This window comes from Danio rerio, chromosome 18, assembly GCF_052040795.2.
Source record: "Danio rerio strain M-AB ecotype USA chromosome 18, GRCz13ab, whole genome shotgun sequence".
Lineage (NCBI taxonomy): Eukaryota > Metazoa > Chordata > Actinopteri > Cypriniformes > Danionidae > Danio > Danio rerio.
The window spans coordinates 25530322-25550741 of record NC_141038.1 but is presented as its reverse complement, the minus strand read 5'-3'; the positions used below and the strand labels follow the sequence as shown (position 1 = coordinate 25550741).

General features: G+C 34.9%; 1 long non-coding RNA gene across 2 annotated transcripts in view; it reads left to right on the top strand.

Annotated features, from left to right (window-relative positions):
• Positions 1-2462: 2462 nt before the first annotated feature.
• The window catches only part of LOC147832826 (uncharacterized), a 142474-nt gene continuing 124516 nt past the window's right edge, over positions 2463-20420 (top strand). Inside the window, exons 1-3 of one of the 2 annotated variants that reach the window (XR_015514956.1) lie at positions 2463-2519; positions 2610-2820; positions 19854-19891. This is a non-coding gene — a long non-coding RNA (uncharacterized LOC147832826). Of the gene's footprint in view, positions 2520-2609; positions 2821-19853; positions 19892-20420 lie in introns of those variants that run through there. The other variant, XR_015514955.1, reaches the window with a different exon arrangement.

Sequence of the window (20420 nt, the reverse complement as noted above, 5' to 3'; positions counted from 1 at the left end):
AAATCTCAGGCAGTGTTGTCTTGTCAGTGACCTCTGATCTCACACAAAAAGAGGTCAACATGGCCGACGTGAGTTGTAAAAAAACGGGCTGCTATGTAAACACCATTAATTTCTCCACTGTAAGGGTTAGGGAGCTGTACGTCGAATAAAAGAATGCCTCAGATGTCTGGAAATCTGAAGTTCTAATGGTATTTCATTCATCAAATTGTCTGGCTCAGCTAATAGCTGCTGGCATTTAAGTTTTAACTCCAAACGACTAGTTGATGACATGTTTCCCCCACACATGTGTTCTGATAATGCTGGATGAAAAATGATGTGGTATTCGATGTCTTCACTTCCTACTCTTCTGTGTTCACCAAGGGAATTGTTTTTCCTTTTTTAGAAATCGGAGTATTGCAATTTAATTAAAAGTCACAAATCTTTTAAGTCACTTATCATGTTGTTCCTGAGTGCAGCACTAAACACACACGAACACACACACACACACGCACACACACACACACACACACACACACACGCACGCACACACAAAACCCCAAGATTCCTCCAGCTACACTTTAATGACACCAATGACTAGCAGGGGGGTATTACATCTAAATGTGCTTGTTATTGTTTCCAGCCCATTACTTTCTAATGCTAGGGTAAACAAATCTGCAGGTTGCAAATAAGTTCACCTCTCATGTACTTGTGAATGTGTGTACAAACAGCAGTCAGGGATTGGGCCGGGCAGAGATTAAGTATGGGGAGGAGCGGACTGGGATACGGCTGTGTCTAAACACAGCCTCATGCTGCTAAACAGACGTCTTACCACCTTCTCATGTGTAATTAAGAGGCACCGTCACCTGGAGATACTACTAGGCCACTTTTGCCTTACTCATGCTGTGACAAGTCACACTCCTACCTCCTTTCTCCAGTGGAACTTAATATATTGCATTTTTTTTGTCAGATTTTATGAACTGTTCATGCAGAGCTGTTGGTTGTATTGGTGTATGCCATATTTCAAATTTATATCTATAAATTGTGTTCATATATATATATATATATATATATATATATATATATATATATATATATATATATATATATATATATATATATATATATAAATATATGTATATATGTATATGTATATACACACACACACACACACACACACACACACACACACACACACACACACACACACACACACACACACACAAACACTCACCGGCCATTTTATTAGGTTCACCTTACAAGTACTGTTGGACCCTATTTGCCAACAGAACTGCCTTAATTCTCCGTGGCAGAGATTCAACAAGGTAAATATTCCTCAGAGATTTTGGTTCATATTGACATGATAGCATCATGCAGTTGCTGCAGATTTCTGAGCTGCACATTCATGATGCGATTCTCCCACCATATCCCAAAAGTGCTTTATGGGATTGAGATCTGGTGACTGTGGAGGCCATTTGAGGACAGCGAACTCATCAAACCAGTCTGATATGATTTGTGCTTTATGACATGGCACAATATCCTGTTGAAAGTAGCTATCAGAATTGTATATATAATTATAATTAATAATATAAATACATAATATAATTAAATGTGTTTTGTGATTGCTCAATTTAATAACTTGAGGTGGTTTACGACTTAAGTGGGTGCAGCTAAAGATCTCTTTGGCACACACTGCTTGATAGCTTTTTTTGTCAGTATTATTGTGAATTAATTAATTAATTAATGTATTTATTTATTAATTTATTTATTTTTAATTTATTATTATTATTATTATTATTATTATTATTATTATTATTATTATTATTATTATTATTATTGCACAGCATCATTTAGGGCCCAACATTATAGGCCTGTCTTACAAAGATTTCAGTTATTGTAAAAAATGAATAGCATAATATGTATTATTTACCTATGGTTAGTGATGTAGTTGCTGTAAGTACAGATGACTGCTTCATTTTTTTTCTGCGCTATCTCTTCATTACACTGTACTTTATTTATAAAACAATCTACAGTGCACACTCTGTCTGTGTGACTATGTTTGTTTGTTTCAAGGAGGACTTTTGGTTACACTTTATTTTGATAGTTCATTTGAGTATTATTAGACTGTCTGCTTAATATCTGTTGATACTGCTTTTTTAACAGACATTAACTGACCATAAGAAACTTCAAATAAAGTAAAGTTCAAATAAAGTTCTAGTAAAACTTGCGAGATGTTAGGTACAGAGACCTCTTAATGTCAAGACGAAGTAGGCCTACCATTAATTTCTGTCCCAGAAAGTGTAAATTAAAGGTATGCTTACATTTTTATGTTTGTATGAGGGTATTCATACAGTGCACGTGATAACATTTAATAATCAGAACATTAATAAAAGTGCCTCATTTTTATAATTGGATGTGTATACACCTTGCTCATTAGCTTTAATTTTTGTTTGCACTACTTAGTTTGCCCACAAGATGTCAACAGTGATTTCAAATGCAAAAAAGTCGGAAATGAAACAAAAAACAGCAACGAACAGTAGTGTGTTAGTAGTTATTGTGTGAGAGAATTCTAATATATCAGCACATAATATAAACTCAATTTGAAATTAATATAGATATCTTTTTTTTGTCAGATCTTTGAGGAGAAAAAGTGCAGACGTTGGAAGAAGCCAATTTGTAACGCGCATGCACCAAGCCTGTTTGTCAATCACTTTCCAACTGAAGTTGCTAAACTAGGCAGAGACAGACAACGGTGTAAAACAACATTACATATCGATGATAGTGAAATTTGATGGGATTTTTTTAATTTCAGTCAGCGGTTTCAGCTGTTACACCAAACCACAGGTAAGCTAAACCTTAAGTTAGCTTTTGCTACACCTTAACCTTAGCTCTTACGCAAGCTTGGCCTACAACGTTAGTAAAATAGTGCAATGATTAGAACGATGTGTATTTATTTACACCAGAGATGTCCAAACTTGGTCCTGGAGGGCCGGTGTCCTGCAGATTTTAGCTCCAACTAGCCTCAACACACCTGCATGGATGTTTCTAGAAAGTCCAGTAAGAGCTTGATTAACTTAGCTAGTCCAGGTATGTCTAATTGGAGTTGGAACTAAACTACGCATGATACCGGCCCTCCAGGACCGAGCGTGGACACCCCTGATTTACACAAAATGTAACGTTAGTTATGTTAAGAGGCATAAGTAATGCAGAAACATCATTGTTTACTATGTAACCATTGCCATAGCATCATAGGCCAATACAATACCAGATCAAGAATCTTGCAGCTGGATATGATTGGGTAATGCAGGCTCTATGATGATATTTAACAGAACATGTCAGAAAAGAAATACAAACTGCAACATTACCTTTGTCCCCACATGTTATTTCTGTATTTTGCATATTGCATACATTTGCATATACAGTACCTTTAAAAGACCTTTAGTCCAAATCAATGTAAAATATATACTGCATATTGTAATAAATGCTTTGCTTTTTTATGAGAAAAACTAAGCCCTTTAATGTAAATTAAAAGGCAAAAAACAGAAATGTCGTATTAAAACCATTATTAAATGTAATGTTAGGGATATTTTATTTTTACTGTAGTAGTAATAATTATAATATTAATAACACATTATGGCCACAAACAGCTTAATTTTCCGTCTACTTTTGGTTTCATGGCATGCAGTTCAATATTGCATTACAATTTTATAGCTGTTATAGAAAATGAAACTTTAATCTTTTTGCTTGTTCAAAATTAGTGTAACATACAACAACAAACTAATGGACTTTATGCACTAGGGTTGTCACGATACCATAAATTTAGCCTAGATACATACTACCTGAAGTATCAGGATACCAAGCAGAATCAAGATTCTGTATTAATTCATAACTCAAATCTACGAAATAAAGCAAATAGTCACAAATAATATATTGTATATGTTATAGTACTTAAGTTTAATTACTTAAGCTCCATGGGTACAGACTCAGGGTTTCAGGTTTTAAAGCAGATGCTTTTTTCATGTGAAATGAGTTTAAAATATACTATTATTTTATTTTGGTCCTGCATTTAACAATAAGACATTATTCGTCATTCTGAATATTTCACTTTTGTTTAACAGTTTTTGTTTGGGCCACAGAAAAATGAAGGCTTTTGACGCACCTCAAATGTTATTTGTTTTTTCGATTAGTTTGTAGATAACTGACCAACAAAAATACATTAATTAAGAATAACAAAATTCATTAAAAGAAGAGATTTTTTCAACCAAATATTAAGTAAAAAATATTGTTTTCTTAGTGTTTCCTGTTGCTATTTTCAGTTTTTCTCTTGTATTGTTTTTTTTTTTTTTAGTCTTTTTTGGTAAGAATCCAGGTAATTTCAAATGTCACTTAAGTGAGTTGTTCTTAGTAAGAGATTGTGGTGCGGTATTCATAGCTAAATCATATTCACAGGAACAAAAAAGAACTGATCCAGATTAGGAAGTGTCAGTAAACCTGCAGTACTATAAAAGACACACATTCTACAGTTTGCAGCCTTAATGCAGACTGTTAAAATAAAAATTAAAATAAAGTGTTTACTGACTATTTGCTGGCACAAATACACAATTAGTCACAATTAGTGACTTTTCCACATGCAACATTAACCATTGTAGAACCATTAATAACCGATACTATCGTTTACAAACAGAGGCACTGCCAATATTTTGAAGTCATAGTATCGTGGTGCTACCGAAGTACCGATAAACTGATCAACCCTACTATGCACAGCTAAAGTTTTAAAGCCAACGATAAACTTTTGGTGAAAGCTTAATGTGACTATTTTCAATTTCACAAGGTTGTTTGTACAGCATTAATGCTATAATGTAATTACAATACATTAAGTTAAATAGACTTAAGCATTCATTTAGTAGTTCAAGCAGAAAACGAGATAAAAGATCATGGAACTGCTAGCGCCGTTAAGATCAGCAGGCTAGCACAGAAATTCCATTGAAAATACTGTTGTAAAATAATCTGTCATATTTTAAAGACATGGAGGGGGAAAAGGAATTTAATGCAGTGCTTCTTGTCCAATCTGAGACTCCTATATAAAACAGGCAGTGAAGATCACTGATTTTTAAAGAAATCGGATCTTAAATGTAAAATTAAAAGTCTGTGTGCATATAGCCTATTTTATTTATCTTTAATTTTGAATAGTTTTATTTATTGTCTTTACAAATATTTAGCTTTAAAATGATCCTCCTAATGCGCATGCAGTTTTAAAATTTGTCTATATTTGCAGTTTACCATCCATTGTTTTAGTTGTAAAATAAAATAAAAGTCCAAATATATCAGTGTTTACATGAATAGAAAATCCCCTCCTTTTTTTGAAAGAACAAAAACAAACGAGAATCTAAGTAGTCAGTCTCTCCTACTGTAAACCAATTGGGAAGCATTTAAAGCTCTATCCATTAGGTTTCAAATGAACATCCAGAGAGTCAGTCTATCCGTGCTCTTATTGACTGAAGATAATAAATAGTCTTTAAATTGTCCCTGAAATTGTGTCCAACGGTGATTACAACCGGAGCCATGCTGTGCCTGTGTACAATAAAGAGAGCGAGCAGGCGAGCGAGAGAGAGAGAGAGAAGGAGAAGGAGTAAGAGATGTGGAGTAAGACTGGATAAAAGTGAAAGGATACAGAGGGAAAAGGGGGAGGAGGTGGAGAAATGTGTGTGTGCACTTTCCTTTAATCATTGGGCTGCATGTTAAGAGCGGGACGGGACGGGATTGGGGGGGGGGGGGGGGGGTGGCTGTGTATCTCAGTGTCTGTGGAAGGCCATGCGTATGGAGTGCTTTTTCACACATCTCAGTCAGGATTTCACGAGCTGTCAGTCCTCTTTTCAGATCCAGTGGGGTCTCTCCCTTTGACTCCTCTCTGTCCAATAGAGCTGGAGACAAGTCTCCTTTCACAATGTCTCTATTTTGTTCTTGCGGGATTCTTCAGAGAAATATTTTGCAAGGTACAAGGAAAGCGGCCTGCAACTGATGATTACCACCAATGGTTATCGCTCAATTAAAGTGCAGATTTCGGAGATCATTTGCGGCAGTGATTATAGCTTTCCTTGGAAGGCTTTTAATTAAAAATCCTACACAGCTAAAAAATGATTTTTACTCTGTGTTTATATCTTCTGCTTTTTTTCTTCTTGCAAATTACAAATATCTAAACATTCTTCATATTATCCATATTTTGCTGTTTGTTCATTATTTATTATATGTAATACTAATAATAATAATAATTTTTTAAAATAAAAGACATTTTTAAAAAGTTTTGCAAAATTTTTTCTCAACTAGACATTGGATGATAACCAGTTTTTAAGGTTTTCCGCTGTTTGAAAAAGTCAAGGTTTTAAAACCTTTAATATTGCTGCTATGGTCTTTTTTATTATGTACCAATATATACAGTACCAAATAATTTTACAATTATTTTATTTAGTTTTTTAGGGTAACAGTAAAACAAACCACCACATCAAAAGCTACTGGTCAGCCGACAATTCAGGAAACATTTGAAAGACTAATCATAGAATAGAATAGAATGCCTTTTATTGTCACTGTACACATATACAATTTACATTATGCACATCGCTAGGACCAGACAGAACCGTGGACATTTTTTGCTTTTTTTGTGTAGAATTTTGTAAAAAATCTGCGGATTGGGAGTATCATAACTAAAAGCTAAAAACTTGGTATGTACTAAAAACTTTATATATATATATATATATATATATATATATATATATATATATATATATATATATATATATATATATATATATATATATATATATATACACATATACATACACATACATACATTCGTCAGTCAGTCAATGTCAGTCAATGATTTATTTAAATTATTTAACCTGACTGTTTGCTGTTCCAAAATGTTATAAATGTTTCTTAAAATAAAATACATTGTGTTTAGTCAAAAAAGTTGTTTTGTGAGACATTTAAAAATAACATATTTTATAGCAGTAATCACAATACCATGATATCGTGATAGTTTAATCCAAGGTTATCATACCGTCAGAATCTTTTACCAGCCCATGCCTATTCTCAATGTAACTGAGGCTAGCTAGCCAAGTGCTATGCAGGTAAACCTCACTTCTCTGACCTGTAAAGGTGATCAAGTGGCATACGCTTGAGGCCATGGTCTTAAGTCTTCTTATTAGAGCAACCAACTTCCATGCAAAGATTTGACCGTTCGATCCCAGCTCAGACGGGGTTGGGTGCAGCAGAACTGTTGGGTTACACATGGGGGCTTATCCGGGATGGGATTGATGTTTAGGGGTTGAGTGTGCAGGCCAGCTCGTGAAGTGCTGTGCATTTAAACCTCACTCCTCTGAGCTCTAAAGGTGATCTAGCTACAGACGTAAAGGGCCATGGTCTTTAGCCTCCTTGTTAGAGCAACCGACTCCCATATAAAGAATCATCAGTTTGATTCCAGCTCAGATCAGGATGAGTACAGTAGGACTGGTGGGTTACATGTCGAGGCTTGTGCGTGATGGGAGTGAGTTTTAGGAGGGTGAGTGTAAAAGAGGCCAGCTAGCGAAGTGCTATGCAGGTAAACCTCACTCCTCTGACCTCTAAAGGTGATCTAGCAACAGACGCTAAATGCTTCCTCGTTAAGCAGGTCGCACACCAGAAGCGCCGCGCAGCGCCATGCATTTTAGAATTCTAAACATAGGTTTCTATCAGGATACACACACCAGCGCCGCAAGTCGGCGGCTGTCGGCGGCGCCCGGCCACGGCTCAGGCACAGTTCATTTTTCAGTCACGCCACAGAGCGGCATCTGATTAGTTTCATGTTAAATATCATTCGAATGTGCGCGTTTGGTGTGTGATATTTTAAACTGTCATATGCGCGCCGTGTTGCGGCGCCAAGTGGCGCTTCTGGTGTGCGATCTGCTTTAGAGCATGGGAGTTGTTACCGACTCCCATACAAAGAATCGCCGGTTCGATCCCAGTTCAGGACAGGTGGGTTACATCAACACAAAAGTAAATGAATAAATAAATGAAGTACATATGTAAATGAAGTGGCTTAAGAGGTGAGATGGTCCTTATAGTCACACATGATGACAACATTAGAAACAAGTGTGAAATTTAAAATTTTATATTTTTTCTTTTAATCTTTTAAGAAATTTCAATTTAGGTCAGTTGTCAAAAAGTTATTAACAGGCCATAAGTGGGTTGTAATTACTGCATAAACATAATTTATTAACATAACCATAATTAATTAACGTACATCTTTATATATTTATGTTTTTGGGCCCCATTTCCTGAGTTAAGAATGAACTCGCTTAATGTTTATTTAAAATAAGACTAAACAGAATTAGCATTATTAAAGAACCTTCTTGAATAAATGTTTCTTTATTTACGTATGATGACGCATGTTCAGTTTTTATCTATTTATGTATTTATTTACTTATTTAATATATTTATTTATTATTTATTTATTAATTTATTTTTATTTATTAATTAATTAATTTATTTATTTTTATTTATTTTTATTTTACAACATTTTGACATTTTTAATTACCAGTGTGCAGATATGCCACATATAAATTGGTATCCATGAGAAAAGCCTGGCAAACTGAGAGCAGAGCAGTGAAGCACATGCTGTTTCAGTAAGAGAAACTGCTAAGGGCCTCTATGGGGGTTGAAACTTGGCTCCTCGCTATAGGAGCTTTCTATGCATTGTTAATCTTTGTGTAATGAGGAATTTAAGAGCAGGAGAGCAAACACACGTAGCATGCAGTCAGTGGTGTGTAAGTTGGGGGATAATGTGAAGGGTAAGCCAAGGTGAAGCCAAAACTACATTGCAGTATTATCCTATGTGGTAAGAGTTTATTCAGAGTGCTGACATCCAGACTAATTCAAGTAAAGACTCATCTGTCAATGAAGGGCAGATCGCTTTGTTGTGAAAGAAACACTACCAAGCTTCAATAATACCATAATTGTCGCCCACTCACCAAAGTTTTAACATATGGGTTTGTTGTGGCATTTTTTTAAACTTTTCTTTTGCTTGGGAGAAGGCATTAATGACTCACTCAGGTATTTCAAAGTAATGCAACACAGTAGTAGTTTATTAAAACATTAGAGCACATGGAATACTTATTAATATTAATATAACTTTAATATTTAACCTGCAAATGGAAGTATTAAATTAAAGACAAAAACGGTGAATGATGGATCTGTACTCTAATATAGTTCCATTAAGCTTATTATTATTTTATTATTATTATTATTATTATTATTATTATTACACATGTACAAATTAATATTGTTGTTGTTTGGTATTATCTTAAAACCCATAATTTAGAATATGGGATAAATGTACTAACATTTTTATAGAATGTTTATAGTATATTTGACCTAAAAGTACAGTAGCGGAAATTTATTATTATTATTATTATTATTATTATTATTATTATTATTAGGGATGCTCCTATCGATTGGCCGGAGATGGATATTGGCCGATAATCACATTTCAAGACTTAATCAGTACTCGCCAATCTGGCCGATCTTATGAACCGATCACAAGTGTTTGTTTATGAGTTTACAAGTAGAGGAAGCAGTGACGAGAGTGAAAGAACAAGAGAACAGATTGAGAGAGGCTCCAAGCCTGATGTCTTAATCATTATTTTGGCTAGGGTAACGTCTTATGCATCAATTATACTGTCCAAACTTTTTCTTCTTTGAGACATGTTGAATTCTTCTTCCATCATTTGAAATGTTTTTAAATAGCATTGTTAACCATTTTTTACTGATCTATTATTTCTGTAAAACTCCTTCTGACCATGAATGTCCACACTGAATGGTTATAATAGACGTTTTTAAGAGAATATATGGGATTATATGCTGCATCCTTAAATTATTATCTTAGGTAAGGAGAAAACTCCACTTAGCATCATATAGATAAAATGAGCTTTTTTCATTGTAAAGCTTGAAGCATTAGAATCAGTACTCTGTATCGGCCCATCACCATGACAAGGAATCAGTACTCAGTATTGGCTGCAAAAATCCTGATCGGAGTGTCCCTAATTATTATTATTATTATTATTATTATTAACATTATTATAATAAAACTCATGATTGAGAATATGGACTAAAATGTGTTTATATTTTAATAAAGTGTTTATAGTATACTTGAATTTAGGTGCTACAATGCGCTATTTTTATTATTATTATTATTATTATTATTATACTTTATATGTTATAGAACAGATGAATCGACAGAAAAGTTGGGGTGAAATGAGGGCATGACCGGGTCAGACAAGAACCCATGCATGAGCCAACAACTCTTGTATTCATCCAAAGCTTGTGACCAAGATTTATTTGTTTTACTCTTATGCCATAATCTTCTGTGCACATTTAGATTACTTCCACCTAATCTTTTTTAAAACTGTATGCTTCCATCACCTCTGTCACCTCAGAAAAGAAATGCCACAGTTAATGCTGTAAATAAAAAGTGTACATGAAGCCACTTGTTATTACTCTAGATAGATATTCATCAAGTATCTGCAGTGAGTTTTACAAAAGAGCCATTCTAGTGATGTCAGTGTGTTCAGTCTTATATTGTGTCTGGGTGTGAAGCTCTACAGTACTTTCATCTTTGCGCTCACCCTTTTGGCCCACGTTTGCTTTTTGCTGTGCCAAAGAAGCTCCCTATCCACTAGTGCACTCGGGCGCTGAAGAGGCAGCTGATATTGACGGTCTTCTCTATCTCGGACAGAGAGGGATCGGGGCCAGGACAGCGCCTTGAGTCTCACCAGCTGCACCCTGTCTTTAAAGGAGGGGATGGAGAGGCAGCTCATTGAGGCCCTGGCAAACGCTGGATCGTAAACTTTCCCCTGCCTCTCCCTTTGATTGTCCTTGGACATCTGCCTGGCCCTCCCATCAGGAATGTGTGGCAGCTGTTTGCTGCAAGTGCCTTCACCGTGCGAACTCGGGCCCTGCGCACGGGCCTCGGCTTAATGAATTGAGCCAACTCTAGCCAGGTCGCCTGGGACGGCCCGTCTGCGGCGCATAACTCTGCTGTGGGGATGACAGGCGAGTGCAGGAGGGGGCTGGAGGCTGGGAAATGTATATTATGGAGGTTAACCATTTGCCCTCGCACTGTAATTGGCTTAAATTGTCTCGGAACTGGATTTAGTTGGGTGTGTGTTTGTGTGCATAGAGGTGTGTGTGTGTGTTTATGCTGGAGGAGGGGCTTTCCAAAGGCTGTGGAGTGCAGTGCAAAAGTTCAGTCGTGGATGAGTGTGTGTGTCTGTATTCCAACAGTTGTTCTTAAAAAAAAAAAAAGAAAAAAAAACAGGTTTAATAGAAGTTAAGCTCTGTTGACAGCATTTGTGGCACATTTTTGATAAACCTTCATCTGTAGTTTTCTTCCCAAGGGAAAAAAATAAAAAACATTACAATTTCTTAATTTTTAAATGAATAGAACCTAATGTTATATGTAATTTTGCTTTCCAAGGGAAGACAAAAATAAAGGAATTTTTTAAATAGATATAGAATTAATTAATAAATATAAATCATATGCTATTATAAAATCAAATTATATATTAATCAATTGATATATGATATATTAATAATATAATCTTAATATTATAAAATATTGTGCTGTAATTTCTATTATTTCATTTAAATAATAAATTTATAAGTTTAATATCAAATAAATTAATACATTTCAAATCAGTTTAAATAAGTTAAGTATGAACTGAGTAATTCCAGCGTCATGGATGTAATATTTGCATTAAAAACTCAAAAAAGAAGTTCACAGAGAAAGTATATGTTAACATTATTTTGAAACATCTGTTTTTTTTTTGTTTTTTTTGTTATGAGATCAGAAAAATATGAATCTGTAAACAGTTTTTATATTTTAAGTGAGAAAATAAACCTGCATTATGGTTTAGAGCTGCTCGATTTTGGGAAACATCATAATAACGAATATTTTGGTCATAATTGTAATCACGATTATTCAAAACGATTATCAGTTGAAGTCAAAATTATTAACGCTACTTAGAATTTTTTTTTAAAATAAATATTTTCAAAATGGTGTTTAACAGAGCAAGGAATTTTTTAAAGTATTTCCTCTAATATTTTTTCTTCTGGAAAAAGGCTTATTTGTTTTATTTTGGCTTGAATAAAATAATATTGATCTATTTTAAGGTTATTATATAATATTTATAATATTATTAGCCTCCCTAAGCAACATATTTTTTGATTGTCTGCAGAAGAAACTACTCTTATACAATGACTTGCCTAATTACCCTAATTAAGGCTTTGAATCGCACTTTGAATCTGAATGCTTGTATTTAAAAAAATACCAAGTCAATTATTATGTACTGTCATCATAGCTAAGAAATCGGTTATTGGAAATGAGTGATTAAAACTATTATGTTCAGAAATAAGTTGAAAAAAAAATCTTCTTTCCATTAAACAGAAATTGGGGAGGAAAAGGGTCGCTAATATTCAGGAGGGCTAATAATTCTGACTTCAACTGCATATATACAGTTATTTTCCACTCTGCAAAGGAAAGAGAAATAAATACAATAGAATGAAAATATAAAATAAACTGTACTTTAAGCATCTTCACTGTAAGAAAAACACTTTAGCTACAAAAGTCCTTCAGTCAAGAGCAGTAAGGAATTATCTCTTTTTGTTGTTTGAATAATGATAAAACAGGCAGCAGTAGGAATTGCGTGATGATGCTTTAATGGTTTCTCTTTCACGTGTCTTTTGATTCTCGTTTGTTTATTACACATGGGGGTTAATATGAATAATCACTAAACACCACGTGTTGACACCTATTTGACCATTAAAGTGCTCACATTAAGATGACTTTAGATGTGTGCGCTCTGCTCGTCTCAGTGTGCGAATGAGAACGAATGCTGACCGCATGCTTCTGACTGTGTGTGCGCGCCGCACACACACAGAAGCATGCGTTCTTTCGTGCTTTTAAGAGCAACAAATGTGTACAACTGAAAAGGGGGCGGTATATGATGCAATAATCGTTTATCTCGGTTAATGTGAAATCTTGATGTGACTGGCGTGAAATTGGCACTTGTGGGACTTTGGTAAATCAAATATAGTTGTTTGAATGCATAGATAGAGACATTTTTGATTATTATACAAACTTTTTAGATCGCTTTAATACAATTTGTGTATGATAATAGACATGCACAATGTGTGACTTTTTTAAAAGCAATAATACATTTATGCAGTGATAAACATGTTTTGGCAGTTGATATGACGGTGATTTGATGCTTCACAAAACTTGCATACGCCTTTACCAATATCAAAATGCTTTTGTAAACATCCAGTTATTCTTTACACAGATTAAAAAAAACATCTACTATAATACTACAATGGCTACTATAATAAGGAAAATCCGCTCTAACTGTAAAACTAAATAAATTGCTCTTGACACATGAAAGGGTAAAGCCTGCAGCCCACAACAAGGTGTATAGTTATTGCGTTTCATATTTAACAAACCGTTTACCGCTAATTTTCTGTAATTTTGCTCACATGGATAATTGAATACTAATCAGATGATGTCATTACGCTGCTGTGCCGTCAGCCAATCGTTGCATTGCTGATCATGATTTTGAGGATTGATAGATCTGTCCTTTACAACACACGCAGCTATCTCAAATCAGTTTATCTTGTTTGAAGAACTAAATTAGCCAGAGATCAGTTATCAAGATTAACAGATCCAGGATCTGCCAAATCATCTTGGATCTTTAAAGCAAGGTACAAAGAACAGACCCCAGTTCATTGTGATTTAAATTTCATTGCTGAAAGTCCAAACATTGAGGATAAAATCTAGCGATGCGCAGCTCCACAAGTCCCAAACCAAGCAAGCCAGGGGTGACAGTGGCGTGGCACAAACTTTACCAATTGATGAAAGTGAAGAAAAAAACCTTGAGAGAAACCAGGCTCAGTTGGACACGACCATTTCTCCTCTGGCTAAACTTAAATAGTTTATATATAGTTAAAACCACAAATACATAATGTATTAAAACATTTATTAATAGAAAGAGTAATAATAACAAAATTTGAGTTTAATGTGAATTATGTATGACACTTTTTTTTGCATATTTGGATAAAAACACTTGATTGGAAACGCCAAGATGCACATACATTTTGAAAACTGAGTAGATAACTGAGTAGGATAAGTTTTTTTATTCAATAAGGAAAGGTGCGCATAAACTACAATGTAAACACTTTTACCAAAAAAATTCCAGTATGCAAAAATCATTTAAAAAAAAAAAGTCATGTGATTTTGTTATAAGAGATCATGTGATAATAATAATGTGTCTGAATGGACAAACCAGTAGACTGAGCACATTGTAAAAAACATCTGAAAGTTGTTTTGCTCATTTTAAAACACCATTTCAGTATTATTCATTCATTTTCTTTTTGGCTTAGTCTCTTTAATAATAGAGGGTCGCCACAGCAGAATGAATTGCCATCTTTTCCAGCGGATGTTTTGCTGGAATGCCACTTTAGCTGCAACCCATTACTGGGAAACATCCATACACACTCATTCACACACATACACTTTGGATATAGCTTACCCAATTCACTTATACCACATCTTTGGACTTGGGAGAACATGCAAACTCTACACAGAAACGCCAACTGACCCAATCAATGATCGAACCAGCAACCTTCTTGCTGTGAGGCGAACGTGCTACCCACTGCGCTACTTTGCAGTCCCCATTTCAGTATTAGTGTTAATTTATTAATATTTACCTCCAGAATCAAGAGCGTCTGAGCTCTGCGTCTCATGCCTTTAAACGCCACCGCACGTTTACTTAGTGTCAGGATTGCCTTCTGAGGCACAAGTCGTTTATTAAATGAAGAAAAGTTTCACGCAGCACGTACCATGGCAAATTGTGTTTTTTTTTTTGATGATATTTTGCACCAGGTAATCAAGAAGTGACGATTTTGTTCGCTTTGACTTTTTCGCACATCTTTTATGCAATAACCCAATTTTGCGCATAAGGTTAATTAGCACTTTTGAATGGAAACATAGCTATTGTATTATTGTTTTTTTTATTATTGTATTATTGTTGTTATTGCCTTTTGCTCTTATTTTCCCTTCTTTCTTTTTTTGTGCAGCATTATGTCCCAAATAATGTTGGCTAAGCTAAACTTGTGTTAAACTCAAAAAATAACACAAGGATTGTTTAAGCAGTTATACCAGCTCTCACTAACACATAAACATTAAGTGTAATGCGTCAGTCCAAGAGTAAAGCAGTTAGAGACAGTAAGAAAGAGAGAGAGACTCTGGAAGAGTGCCAGTCTAAGTAACAGCACTCTTTTCTCTTGGAGAGCAGGCAGGGATTCTGTTAACTCACCACACCTTATCTGCTCTCACTAAGACAAGCAAGCGAACGCTGAAGAGGCAGCAGGGATACAGAAATTAATCACGGAGCAGGCAGACACTGCAACTAATGCTTCACTGCAGGAAAGGAGCAGCTTCTGGTCGACACAGCGTACTGTATCAAGAATGGATTAATCCACATCACAATGCCTTTACAAGCGCAGACAGCTTTTTGCTTAATTGTACGGCAGGTGCTCCAATCAAAATAAAGTGCACCTGTGAACAGCAAATCAAGGATTAGTTTATGAATCTATTTGCTTGATATTAGAACAGTCATTAGATTGTTTTTTCTGAAGTATTTGTAAATTTTTATGATTGCATGCATGGCTAGACATCTGTTGTTGTTGTTGTTATTTTTTATTTTTTTTTGGTATTTCTTAAGGTTGCACACACCCGCCATGCAAGAAAACACTTCATGGCGGCCAGCATATGTTTACAACAACACAACGCAGGATAAAATTACAAAGGTGTGGATGCTGAGAGGATGGGAAGTCCCTGATGCAATGAGGAATGCTTTGATAGCTCTCTTTCGTCTACTTGAAAGCATGAAAAAGGTTAAGAACGCAGTCTCAATTCATCTAAGCGTTAGTATAAGGCAGACTTGGGGATTACAGATAATGTGGGGAGTCCTCGCGCTAAACGCGCAGACCAACAAGTCAAAGGTGCTGACAGGAGGAGAGGAATCTGGCTGTTTGTTTGAGAAGCAGGATTAAATGAAAGCTGTTTAAGAGCTGTGACTTGGCACTTAGCACATGTTCTGATATGTTGGAACATGTTGCTCATGTGGAAATTGAAGGTTCGAGTCTGGCTGGTGTTGTTTTTTGATGTAATTCTGCTGTAATTTGCTTTTAAAGGTGAAATTGGATGGCCATTTTACATAAGTTGATATGATTCTTTAGGGTCTCTAACTTTGGTTAAATTTCTCAATGGTAGTGTAAATGAACATCCTTTTTAATCACAGTCCTGAGTAGGGTTGTAACAATATACCGGTATGACGGTTTACCACGATTTGAACGTGCACGATTATCATACCATGAACAATTGCATATCAACGGTTTTAACCCTTAAAGACCGAGACAGCCGCCCGCGGCTAAAAATAAGTATTGCTCTTAAATGTTTAATAACTTTTGATCCGCTGATCCGATTCATACAATTCAAAGATTGGCATAAAGAAGAGAATCTCAGCTTTCCAGTGCTTTTCATTTCAGTGGACTTTCAGAGGCTCCGGAATCAGTGCGGTTACGTCATCAACATTTGACAACGCTGATTTGACAAAGAAACGCTCGTCACTGTGTCTCCGGACAAATCAGACATGATACATTGATGCATTGTCCCTCCTCCATGCCCAGATTGGTTCAAGCTCGCTATATCACAACCAATAAGCATAGGTTTCGCTTTTGTTTGTGGACCAAGCTTTTTGAACAACACGGAATGAGAGATAGGCATACATTTATGCGCGGCTAAATAAAACGCAAAAAAAAAAAGTTTTGCATGAAATAATTCTCATACTAAGTACTTTTGCATGCACAGCAGCACAGAAACATGACAAAACAGTGGCACAGCAAAGACGAACTGCTGCTCTTGCTGTTTTCAAAAGACGCAAATGAAGATGCAGCTGTTTGTCTGCATTGCAGACAACCATATCCATGCTGGCACATAAAACCTAAGGATGTTCCATATTGAATCTAGTTTCGTTATGTAACTATTTATAGTATAGTAAATATTTATATCTATTTCTTACTGAGGATTTGCACCATGTTTATTTGGACTTTATTTGGACTTTGACACATTATTTATTATTTTCTTATTTTTATTTGTTCATTGTAAGTGGTGTTGTTTATAGTAACTAAAAATATATTATTTGGAAAAAGTCAAATTTGCTTCACTGTTCTATTATTTTGTAACATTTGTAACATACCGTATACCGCGAAACCGTCAAACCGTGGTATTGTTTTAGACGATTATCATACCGTGAAAAATTCATACCGTTACAACCCTAGTCCTGAGCGAGTCGTTTCACTTCATATTCATTTAAATGCTAATAACCTGCTGCTGCTCTGCACCTTTCTGAGGCTCTATTTGAAGCTGTTTTTCCAAGGTTATTATAGTTAACGAAAATGAACTAAAAAAGCAAAAACTAGAATTGAAAAAATATTTTTATTAACTGAAATAAAAATAAAAGCAACAGTTTTTTAAAGAACTAGAACTAATTGAAACTGTATTGTGTACATACAAAACTACTGAAACTAAATAGAATTGTAGCAAAAACATCCTTCGTTTTCGTTTTTGTAAATGTATTAAATACATACTATAAGCCTTTCATCTATTTGCTTTGCGCTGCCAGGTGTTTGACCCGTACGGCACCTCAGAGTCTGTAATCCTGATGCAATTGGCCAGATCAAGCCGGTCCTGCTCCAGTCATCCTCGCTGTTGCCCCCGCAATAAAAACAACGAGTGGACAGGACATCAGCAAAGTGACAACATTACATATGACCTGAGCAGACACTTAAAACTATTAATTTAATACATTTGGTCCCAATTATGGGTTTTATTTTTGGAGATAAATAATAATTGGTGATCCCGAACAAATCGTTCTTTTTCACTGGATCTTCTAAGTGAACCGGTTAAACTAGTTTACCAAATCATTTGAAATGCCTCATACCCCCTTCTGACTCAAAATAAACTAATATATACAGAGTTATTCAGTTATTAGAATTGTACACAGATCAGATTTGAGAAGGGGTGAACTTATGTGTGATTCAGCTGGTGTACCAAAAACTTGAACAACTGCAGCAGGGGTAAACCGAAGGTGATCTGGTGAAATGTTTATTTTCTAACAGAAAATTGCAATGGAATTTAAATACGTAAATCATGCTTTAGTTGGGTTTCAAAGCGTAATTGTAAGAAACTTTTTCAGATCATGGTGGTGTTTTAACTGATTTCTGACAACATATTATTTGATATGTTGAGTTCACAGATCCTTGTCACAAAACTTCCCATCACCACTGTGTATTTAACCTCATAAGCAGCCTTGCACACATATTTTACTTATTTACTTATTTTATGAGTTGAATGTTAATCCACTATTTACACTTTTCAAAGAGTGGATAAAAGACTTCCATTGAGTGAAAGTCTGCTATGAAAATGACTAAAGTCATTTACTGTAAAGTTTCTGGGACAGAGTTTGTAGGTAACAGCGTTTGCCAATGAAACTACACAATGTAAGCGTGAGCGATTCTGTTTAATCATTCGTTTCATTGTCAGGATGCTGTCAGCCATGCAATTGGCAGCCATATGTAAAATATAACACTATGTATTGTACACCATCACAAAATGGCTTCGATTTTGTATTATTAAACTAATATTGCAGCTCATGAATAGACTGGTATTTCTATTATGCAAATAATAAGTTATGTCAGTATCATCTATGCAATATTAAACACCGTAAGAACAGATCATAGTTATTATTGTTAACTATAAATTCATGTCATTTGTGTCAAACAGTGTGTGCAGGGTTTGTTACTTTTGAGTAGTGTTGATTTCAAATGCAATAAATCTGTTAATATAAAGCTTAACTGTATTAACGTTGCTCTTAATTGGTGGGTGCGACTAAATTTTGGCTGGTGGGACTAAATTTTTTAGGTTGAGAGCACCCGTGCTACCAAGCAAAAAGGTTCATTTTGAACCTTGTAATTTATCATTGCTTGACATTGCAGCACACCATTATCACTATATCATGTATTCAAACAAACATCTATTGATACTGGTGAGTTTGACAAAATGTCCAAGGTGCAACATGCAAAGATTCAGTTTTCATAGCTTAACTTGTTTGAGCAGGCAGACACAGCAGAGACATAACTAAACAGATTAAAAAAAAATCTTAAAAAGTAAAAGTTTTATCCAATTTCACCTTTAGAGCCATATCTTAACTTGGGATAAAGATTTTGGTTCATTTGATCACAATCAGTTGAGACTCCAATTTTGTCACCTTTCCTGATTAATTTGACCGAAGTATGCATGCATCTATGTGCTTTGTGAATTAAACTTTAAATATAAATGTAAAAGGCAGCAATAGAAACTATACAGAGAGCATCAGCCTTCATTTCTATTCTTATATATGCAAAACAATACAGAACACTTTTAGAATCAGGACTGGTAGGAGAACATTGGGCTTTTTGCTTTGTTTCAATCTAAACTGACAGCAAAGTTGTAATATTTTAGTTGGCAAACTTTAAACCTTTGAAAGTATAGTGAAAGATAGACGAGCTCAAACCATTTCTGATTCAGTGCAGATTATTGTCCAATCCAGTTAAGTTGATCTTAACAAGCGTCAGCCATTGGCATTAGAGGGCAGATTTGAATACCGGGGTTGTCATATGTTAAAGGGATAAACACTGGTGTGATTTTATTAAATAGTTACAATTATAAAGATGTTCCTTTGTTTTTGTTACAGAAATATCACAGGAAGATCGAGCTACTGCACTTCTCCAGGTAGGGATGCAGCTATTGATTATTTTTAATAATTGATTAATCTACCACAGTAATTGATTGATTTATCAGATAAGCATTTTCTTTGAGTATTGTATGATTCCCCAGGAATTAGATTATAATATTTTTACAGGATAAAATAAAAAATGTACGTTGCTTAATTAAAATATTGCCTGTAACTGTCATTCGTGGTAGAAAATAAATAAATAAATTAATTAAATTTTAACATTACAAAAGACCGTAATGTTAGTGTTTGCTTTAACAAACAAAACTCAACAAAGAGGAAAAAATTCTGGCTATAAACAAAAGCAGTAATATGATCTTCAGCCAAAATTATTAATTACTCTGTCATTGAGTCTACTGCTTGTGCCTGGGTGTTTTCTGCTAGGATGCTTTGACATGGAAGTTGTGATTTTGTGGAATGTGAGCTCAGTGAAGGTACTGCATAAACTTTTTCATTTGGTTTGAGATTCAAATGATCCCGCACTTGGGATATTTTCTGACATTTTTTTTGGCTGTCTTTTTCCTTTGC